This window comes from Danio rerio, chromosome 23, assembly GCF_052040795.2.
Source record: "Danio rerio strain M-AB ecotype USA chromosome 23, GRCz13ab, whole genome shotgun sequence".
Classification (NCBI taxonomy): domain Eukaryota; kingdom Metazoa; phylum Chordata; class Actinopteri; order Cypriniformes; family Danionidae; genus Danio; species Danio rerio.
Genome location: NC_141043.1, coordinates 21,123,105 through 21,132,878, shown reverse-complemented (window position 1 = coordinate 21,132,878; position 9,774 = coordinate 21,123,105). Strand labels below are relative to the sequence as shown.

Below are 9,774 nucleotides of genomic sequence, written 5' to 3'. Positions count from 1 at the left end.
TGATCTAAACAGTCTCTGGGTCAATGCGTGTAAAGATTTTGAACGTGTTCTTGGACACTTTTAATGCTTCCAAACTGTTTGCTGCGATGTAAAATGCACATGTCTTGAGGTAGTTCGTTATGATGCAATTTACCTTCTATTTGAGATTTGATTGGTCAGAAATCACAGAATTGATTTTTCTAATTCCCATAAACAAGAAAAAAAAGTAGTGACTGCAGGTTGAAGGAAAGTAGTGGAGTAAAAGTACAAATACAGCACTAAAATACTCAGGGGAGAGTAAAAGTACACATTTATAAAACTAAAGTAAATTACAATTTCTGAGAAAAAATACTCATTTATAGTAATTTGAGTATTTGTAATTTGTTACTTTACACCACTGCGCACAGCACACAACGACAAAAATGCAAGGCGCAGCAGGCGGTTAAAGTAAAGTAAATCCTTGGTAAATCATTCAAAAAAGGCGCCTCTCATCGCAAAAAAAAAAAAAAAAAAAACACATTTGGTGTGATCGGCCCCTTACTCTGCTTCATATCAACATTATAATAAGACTTGGATACTTCAGCTCATACATAACCATGATTTCTGCAGGAGTCTCATAGGGTATGATGAAGATGACAACTTCCATGACTCCACACTGAATCAGTCACGGAATTATTATCTTTGTTTGTTATGAATTCGCACCTTCTAGCGGCTAATGGTCAAAATAAACGAATATAACATGATTTCTGCTTTTGCAAATGTATCCCAATTATGCATCTCAATACTATACGGTAAATTACTGAAATTGTAAACCGCAGTCCTGACCAAACATCAAAATATGATAAGCTGGAAGTGAAAACTCCATTCATCAACTTATTTTTTCCCATGCATTACACTCTCTCTTGCAAGTTTCATCAAAACTCTGAGCTTTGCATCAAAAAAAAAAGAAAGTTGAAGTTGATGAAAGCGAGAGGCACGCGGCTCCTCAGGGGAAGCGGCTGGTGAAGTTGAGTGTGCTGGAGGACTCACATGGCCAAACTCAGAGCACTCGTTCTCCCTCCTCACCTCAGCCCCGCTGCCAGCTCTCAAGCCAAGCGAGACAAATCACTCCCCAGCAAACGCTTGAAGAGGGAAAACGGTAGAAATAACAAAGATCGAGGTGTGCAAGAGGGATTTGGGTGAATGGGATAAAATAGTGGAACTTTGAGATGAGACAAATTCGGCACCTGTCTCATGAGCAAGAAAAAGGACAGACAAAGGAATACATTACATTGCTGCTCATTGCGTCACAGTTTTTGTATGAGGGGAGGTAGAAGGATATTTTTTGGTATTTTCAGAATGGACTAAGCTTTACAGACAATCCATTTCAAACTAGATGCAACAAGGCTGTTTTCCCTTCGCTCCCCTCCTCTCTTAGTAGGGAAGCGTTGCATGTCTTGGGAAGAGCCGGTGAATAGTAATGAACTAAGCTTGTGTGTGTATTTGACAGAGCAGAAGAAGGGGGAACGAGGTGGGGGCTGTGCAGTGTGTGTGTGTGTTGCAGAGAGAGATGTGAGAATAAGGGATGCAGAGGAGAATGGAGACTGCCTTCCCATTCCTCCACTCTTCCCCTCTCACTTCTGCTTCTCCCTGTCAGAGAGAAAGGAGTTCAGAAGAAATACTACTGATTCTTATGTAATCTCCATTTTTTGTGTGTGTGTTCTGTGTTCAGGTTCTTGACAGGGGGGTTGTGAAAAGAGGCACTGAGACGAGAAGAGTTCTGAAGATTTTTTGTCTGCTTCTACACTAGTTTTTCGGGTGAAGATATGCTGGATTTCTGTGAAAATAGACATTTAAGAGATGCTGAATTGAGGAGTGAAGGAAAAGATAGACTGAATTCAGCTCAAAGCAGGAAAGCACCTGCAAGAAGACCCTCACTGCGCTGTGTTCTTCTGCCCACCTAAGGGGGCACTAGAAAGGGAGAGACTATGGAAGAAAACATAAAATTAGGTAAGAAATGTTTTTTATTATCAATTTTGCAATAATTTTATTTACTATATTGCGTATAGTTTTCTATAATCCATTATATATACTGTTAAACATTATATATATATATATATATATATATATATATATATATATATATATATATATATATATATATATATATATATATATGTATGTATGTATATGTGTGTGTGTGTGTGTGGGTGTGTGTGTGTGTGTGTGTGTGTGTGTGTGTGTGTGTGTGTGTGTGTGTGTGTGTGTGTGTGTGTGTGTGTGTGTGAAAATATAATTTGTATTACTCATCTGTGTTTCCACTATTGTTTTGCCATAATTAACATGGGGTTGTGATTTAAAAATAGGAGGATTGCAGTGTCTTGTTCAGAATTTTTTCCCTCTTCATAATAAAAATTGTACTTTTGATAGTGAAATATGTGGTATTTATTATATTTTTGTATGATGTACTATTATTTGCTTATCTGTTTTTAATTACTATTATTTGCATATTATTATATTTTATATAATATTATATTTTGATGTTTGTAAAATGAAAATATCTCGTATATAACAAACTTATGTTAAATTTACTCATAAGCATTATTTATATTTATTTATTTGTTTGTTTGTTTTTTTATTAATATTCATTTATTTATTGATGTTTTGCTTAAATATTATATATGATTTAAATGTTATTATAGAATTTCACATGTATTATTTCATATTATTAAAGGTTACTTATAAAATGAATTATTATTTTATATATATATATATATATATATATATATATATATATATATATATATATATATATATATATATATATATATATATATATATATAGTTGAAGTCAGATTTATTTGCCCCCCCTTTTTATCTTTTCCAAATGATGTTTAACAGTATGTTTGATAATATTTTTTTTTCTTCAGGAGAAAGTCTTAATTGTTTTATTTCGGCTATAATAACATTAGTTTTTAATTTTTACAAATTATTTTAAGGTCAAATTTATTAGCCCCTTTAAGCGATATTTTTTCGATAATTTACAGAACAAACTATAATTATACAGTAACTTGCCTAATTACCCTAACCTGTCTATTAAACCTAATTAACCTAGTTAAGCCTTTAAATGTCACTTTAAGCTGTATAGAAGTGTCTTGAAAAATATCTAGTAAAAAATTATTTACTGTCATCATGGCAAAGATAAAATAAATCAGTTATTAGAGGTGAGATCTTAACCTATTATGTTCAGAAATGTGATGGAATAATCTTCTCTCTGTTAAACAGAAATTTGGAGAAAAATAAACAGCGGGGCTTATAATTCAGGGGGGCTAATAATTTTGACTTCAACTGTATATTGAAAAATTGAGAAATTAACATTAATTAACATTTCTAGTTCAGTTTTGCTGTAATTAAATTGCTGATGTCATCGAACGTTTGTGGAAAAACAAGAAAAAAAATAGGCTTGTTCTCAACAGTTGGGTGAAGGACAGTGAAATTTCTCCCCCCTCTTGAATTGCCACCTGATCAGTCTTGCTTTTATGTCCCACCCCAACATATAAATGTTGTGCCCTTGAACAGGACACTTAACCTGAATGGCTCCAGTGGGACCCCCTGCTGAACGCTGATAAACACATTTGTGTTCAGATGAGAGACTGGTGAAGTATGAAGAGAGCCGCATTCAGTGTCTGTGCGACTTTACTGACAGTCATAGTGTTGAGGAGAGGGACAAACACACAATAACTGTCCCTCCCTCTGTAGGCTCTCGCTCTGAGAGGCAACGGCTCGTTGCCAAAACTCAAGCACAACGACTCATTGAAGAAAGTAAGAAAAAGCCTTGCTTAAAGAAGGGGCCCGCTCTCACGCGCTTCAGATTTTACCGTGCCATTTAAAAATGTTTGCATTTCTGGCTTGTTTTTTCTCATGAGAGAAATGAAAGGCGACCAGATTTAATAAGGTGGGATGGTTTTTAGTACATAATTTTAAAAATGCTCTAAGCCTAAACTAATTAAGAAAAACTATACATGTATATCATATAATTTTTTCAAGTGGAATATCAAAAAGAGGTGTGACTATTGAGGGGTTAAACCAATTAGATTTTTAAGACCATTTGTAGTCTATTTCAGTCTGATCTCATAAGAAATGTGATTTAGTCAGTTTGGTGGCCAATTCATATTCGAGTTCAGTGGAATGAAAATGTACAATTTTTAAAAGGAGATGTGGCGCCTAACCCCACCCCTAAACCCAACCGCGATTGACGAGGAAAAGAAAATCATCATACTAAATAGTATGAATGAGGTAAATTCATATGAATTAGCCACTAAATAAAAAAGTTATGAATTACTATGTCGTTGTCTATTTAATGCTATAATAGTCTCATTTAAAAGTGATACTGCACAGAAGTAAACTTAAGAAAGCCAGGATAACAGATAGAGCATGGTTTGGCCTAGATTACATCCTGGATTAGTTGGTCGCACATTTGCTGATCCTGGATGAGAATGTGCTGCTATGTCAAGCCTGGTGTAGGTAGCCATGATAAGTGCATATTCATGGCATTCTTAAACAGACCATGAGATGATGCAAATATGGATAAAACATGACAGCCAATCAAGTAACAAATTGAAAAATACTCTTCTCACACACCGATCTGGTAACTCTCATTCATCTGGTAACTCCCACTGATGTGGTAACTCCCACTGATCTGGTAACTCCCATTGCTTTTCCTGCAGTTCAGACTGCATGATTTTAGTGCCGATTTTGACTCGCAGAAAGGTTTTGAGAAATTGCTGACAAATGCCTGAATCACAGGCAAATTGGTGCTCGTTCACACGAGTAACAATCACACAGTATTTTTGAACTTGCAAAGACATAATCTGAGAGAATTACCAATGAGTCGCCGATGCCAGTGAGATATTTGGCATGGTAAATATCTGGAGCTGTCCACAATTCAAATCATGCTGTGTGAAATGTGTTCTGACTGAAAATAACATCGGCGATCACCTACAGCCAATAAGAGGGCAGCATCCACTAGTGTGGGTATCTTCAGGCCAACGGGAGGTTGGGGAAGAAGTTAAAAGCGCTCAATTTCAGTTTATTTGGACCCAAGTAATGGAGGAAAAACTAGTGGAAATTTGGCAGGAGCACTCATGTCTGTTTGACGTGTTATGTCAGCAATATCACAACGGGTCAAAAATGAATAAAAATTTAGAAGAAATTGCTAATTCCCTTCAGCAAATATGTACATTTTTACCCCATTAAAGGCTTCTTTCTCATTATGTAGGAAGTAACAAACAATATACTACATGTTTTTTGTTGTAAGACGTAGTTTGAACAAAGTTGTTGGCAACTCTTCCTATTGTAAAGTCACATATGTGAAAGCCCCTGTCACCGATCCATCTTGCAGTGTCAATAAAGCAGCGACAAAACATTAACCCAGATAGTCATGCAGTGTGTCAAAACATCTGTGATGTAATTACTTTAAAAATCCTGCAGTCTGAACTCGGCATAAGCAGAAATATATAAGGAGGTGAAAAATGTATTAACAAATTAACAGTCATTGACTTTGCCTTAAATAGGACAAATATAAAAAAAAATGATCATGAAGATTAATTGCAAACACTTATCTAATAAATATATTTTATCTGTTTAGTTTGCTTTATCTATTTAAACATCATCTGTTTACTGTTTTTTCTGTTATTTATATTTGCCTCAGCGAACTGAACCGCCAACTATTCCAGCATGTGTTTTACACAGTGATTGCCCTTCTAATTGCAACCCAGTACTGGGTAACACCCATACACTCTCACATTCACACACACACACACACTCATACACTATGGACAATGTAGCTGATTCAATGTCTTGTATGTCTTTGGACTGTGAGGAAAACCAGAGCACTCGGGGGAAACCCAGGGAGAAACACAAAAACGCCAACTGGCCCAGCCAGGACTAAAACTAGATACCTTCTTGCTGTCAGGCGAAAGTGCTATAACCACTGAGCCACCATGCCATCCATTTGTAATTAATTTATTTATTCATTTTCTTTTTGGCTTAATCCCTTTAGTAATCAGGGGTTGCCACAACAGAATGAACCGCAAACTTATTCAGCATTTGTTTTTTACGCAGCGGATGCCCTTCCAGCTGCAACCCATCACTGGGAAACATCCATACACACTCCTTTACACACATACACTACGGACAATTTAGCTTACCCCATACACCTGTACTGCATGTTTTTAGATTTGTGGGAAAAACCGAAGCACCCAGAGGAAACCCACACAAACACCGGGAGAACATGCAAACTCCACACAGAAATGTCAATTGACCCAGCCGAGGCTCAAAACTTCTTGCTATAGGGCGATCAAGCTACCCACTGCACCACCATGCAGCCTTTATAATTCGTATGGGTGGGAAAAAAAATTATGTAAATGGCCAAGACTAAGGAGTGACTGCAAAATAAATTAGTTTCCAACAGATAAATAATTAAATTTAATCTGGTTGTTTGCATGTTCTGGAATAAATAAAGAATAAATCTCCATAGTAACTTAATTTAGCTTAATTTAGCCTGATTTCAGGCAACTGAGTCAGAGCTAAACTCAGCCAAACTAGAAAATCCCAATTTAATTCCTTATCTTGCTTTGGTGAAATACCCCTCAGGTCTTATTTCTTTCTTCTTTTTTTGTGAATCAATGCAGGTTTTTATTTTTAATGTAGAACAGCATTCTTTTATTCTCACAGTATTATTAGCCCTTTTAAAGATTTAAATGTGAAACATTTTAGCACATTTTTATGTTTGGCCTGTGGAGCAAATAATCACTTCTGGTATAGTCACTTGTTTTGTATTTATTGAAATATGTGTTCAGGTGTAAGTGATGGATTTTTGTTTCCACAAAAATATTAACAACAATAATAATAATAATAATAATAATGCATTAAAATAAACATTATTTCTTGATTTTTTTATTGTAATAATCCAAATAAAATCTGCTCAGACTTTATGAAAGATAATAGATTTTTTTAAAAATAGAACTCTGGAAACAAGCATTTAATCTAAATCCTTAAGATGAATGATTATTTTAGTAATTATCATCAGGAATGAAGCTGGTGAAGAAATCTATGTCAGTGATGATGGGTTATGATGTTTTATGACAGACCTTTTGAACTTGTGTGCAAGGGTTAACATTTGAATGTATTCATTTTTATCAATTTATTAAATATTTATTGATATTTAATTGATTTGCTTATTTTATTCGCCTTATTTTATATATATATTTGTTTTAGTTTAGCACATGTCTATTTTAATCTTTTATTTTATGCATCAGATTTAATTTTTAGAGATTTTATTGATATTTATTTCTCACTTCATATCCAGTTGGTTGGTCTTTCCCACATTCGCATTATTACTGTATGTTTAACATCTTAAGCGTCCTTCATTATGATTTACATACACAAACAACGAGAGTGCTTTATTTTACATTAACAACTGCAATTTGACCAAGCACTGTAATGTTTTCATCTAATTAGCTTTCACGGGATGTGACTTCTATAGTGGTTTGGCAGTGAGTCAGAGTTAACAGCCAATCAGAGCTTTCGTAAGAGCTTCTAAATGAACTGTTTTGCAGAGTTGCGCTGGCTCGGCACAACGATCATTAGTGCATGCATCTGTGATAATGTGAGTAATTAGAGTTATGTCTAATGCATAAACCTGAATCACCTCATTTAACTCATCATTGTCTCTCACTGGCCGGAGTAAGACACAAAGCTTTCCTTATACTTTTCCTGAGGCTAAATTGTAAAGCATTTCAGATAACATTTATAAGCAGATTTTATATTTCTGCCACACAAGTTATTCTTTGACAACATTTTAATTGGCTGTGTTTGCTGCTTGATTAAAGCTGGCACCTACATGTAAAAATGATAGCGTGATGTACTGCAGTCATTACTGTTGCTATTAGTTATTATTAGTGTCCTTGAATAAGCATCAGAAAGGGGGCGAGACAGTCTTGAATGCCAGAGACTTAATGAGCTTCACAGATATACACACTGCTGCTTATTTCAGTGAAGGTGTGGAGTGTGTGACAGCTTTAAAGACCTGCACTACCTTAATGAATCAGAACGAAGACTTTTCAGGTTTTCAGCTAGCCTTGATACCCTTATTTCTAATCTTAATTGCTTTTTTAACATTTGCACCGAAGAGATGCACACACTCATGCTGGGCTGTTTTAACCCAAATTTGTGTAAAATCTGAACTAACTCAACATCTTTAACCTAACCATTGGGTTGGTCCATATTTTACACAAATTTGGATTAAAATAAAAATCTAAACAATACTACACTATATTGGTATTCATATGAACATTTGCATTTGTTTTTATTCATTCATTCATTTTCTTTTCGGCTAAGTCCCTTTATTAATCTGGGGTCGCCACAGAGGAATGAACCGCCAATTTATCCAGCATATGTTCTTCTAGCTGCAAATTTTTGTTTATGTTTCAAACCCATTCGAAAATGTATGCATATTTTACAACAAATTAGGGTTAAAACTACCTAGGATTTTTTTATTTCTTTAGTATTATTTTATTATAAATTAACATTAAATATGGACAAAAAAATATGGTGTCCATTAAGTATTATTTATAACATTATATTAATTAATATTTGGAATTTGTTTTTAAGTTAGTTGGGTAAGTAAAAAAATATTAATTAATTCAAATGTTTCAAAACTCATAATTTTTCTATGGTATTTTGCATAACTATATTTATATAGAAAGCAGAAGCAAGTTATAAATAAGTCACATTCAAGTCTCAAATTCTATACCATGAAGCTACCAGTCAAAAGAAGTTATCTATGTTTGCAGTGGAGAAAGTGAAGTAGAGAAAGGCCGATGTTATGGTCGTGCCTGATATTGTTTTTTAACTAATTTTGTATAGTCTATGGTGATCATGAATGTGCTCAATTTCGATGTGTGTATATCTAAAACAATCGATCATATTGAGATTCCCTTCCACCTTTCTGTATTTGGCGCGCTGATGAAGTTTACATTTACCGGGATTGCGCAGCGTCACTCACTTGCAAAAACCCTGATTGCATTCCATTAATTATTCACTGATATCAAAGTGATTAAATGAAGAAATTACTAATTTAATTACATTTTTTCTGCAGGTCACTGGGAAGTCAAGCAATTCAAGTTTAAGAAAGTCATTTGCCACAAGCCAAAGTCAATTCATTTTCTATATAGTTGAGCTAAGTCAAATCTCTGGTTTATATATTTCCACTTCCCCCATGTCATTAAACATCAAGCAGACGTTGCTGCATATATAGGCTAATACACCATTGATGGGTCCTTCTACATTTATTTAACTTTTTAATTTTACATAAGGTAGTTATTGAATTCTCTGGATTTTTAAATGCTTTGTATTACTAGGCATAGACAGAAGGATTTTAGGAATCTTTAGTTCTATTTTAAACCTTTATTTTCATGAGTTTTTTTTTTCACAGAATACATGAAAATAACAAGCAGCAATTACTTTAGCTCAAACCTTTCGCTATATTCCTCCAATTAGCAGTGTGTTCCAGCCTATTTTGGAGAGACATGTTGATCACATCCAGTCAATGATTTTTATGTCAAGTGTAATCTCTGAACTGAAACACGTTCTCTCAGATAACGAGGTATATGTGAATATTTTTTGTGATGTGTTGTCGTGACACACAGGTAGTGTCTTTTTCCCATTCTTACCAATGTGTTGTCAGAGTACATTACACCATGAATATAAATGTTAATCAAATATTAATCAGCTCTGATAAACAACAGGATTGAT

At 34.5% G+C, this 9,774-nt stretch overlaps 1 protein-coding gene across 8 annotated transcripts in view; it reads left to right on the top strand.

Moving 5' to 3' along the window:
* The first annotated feature begins 1,532 nt into the window (after window positions 1-1,532).
* Window positions 1,533-9,774, top strand: part of lemd1 (LEM domain containing 1) — a 41,685-nt gene continuing 33,443 nt past the window's right edge. For all 8 annotated transcript variants that reach the window (XM_087305546.1, XM_087305543.1, XM_087305534.1 and 5 more), the window contains exon 1: window positions 1,533-1,968. The gene's annotated coding sequence lies outside the window, so the exon portion shown is untranslated. The remainder of the gene's footprint in view (window positions 1,969-9,774) is intronic.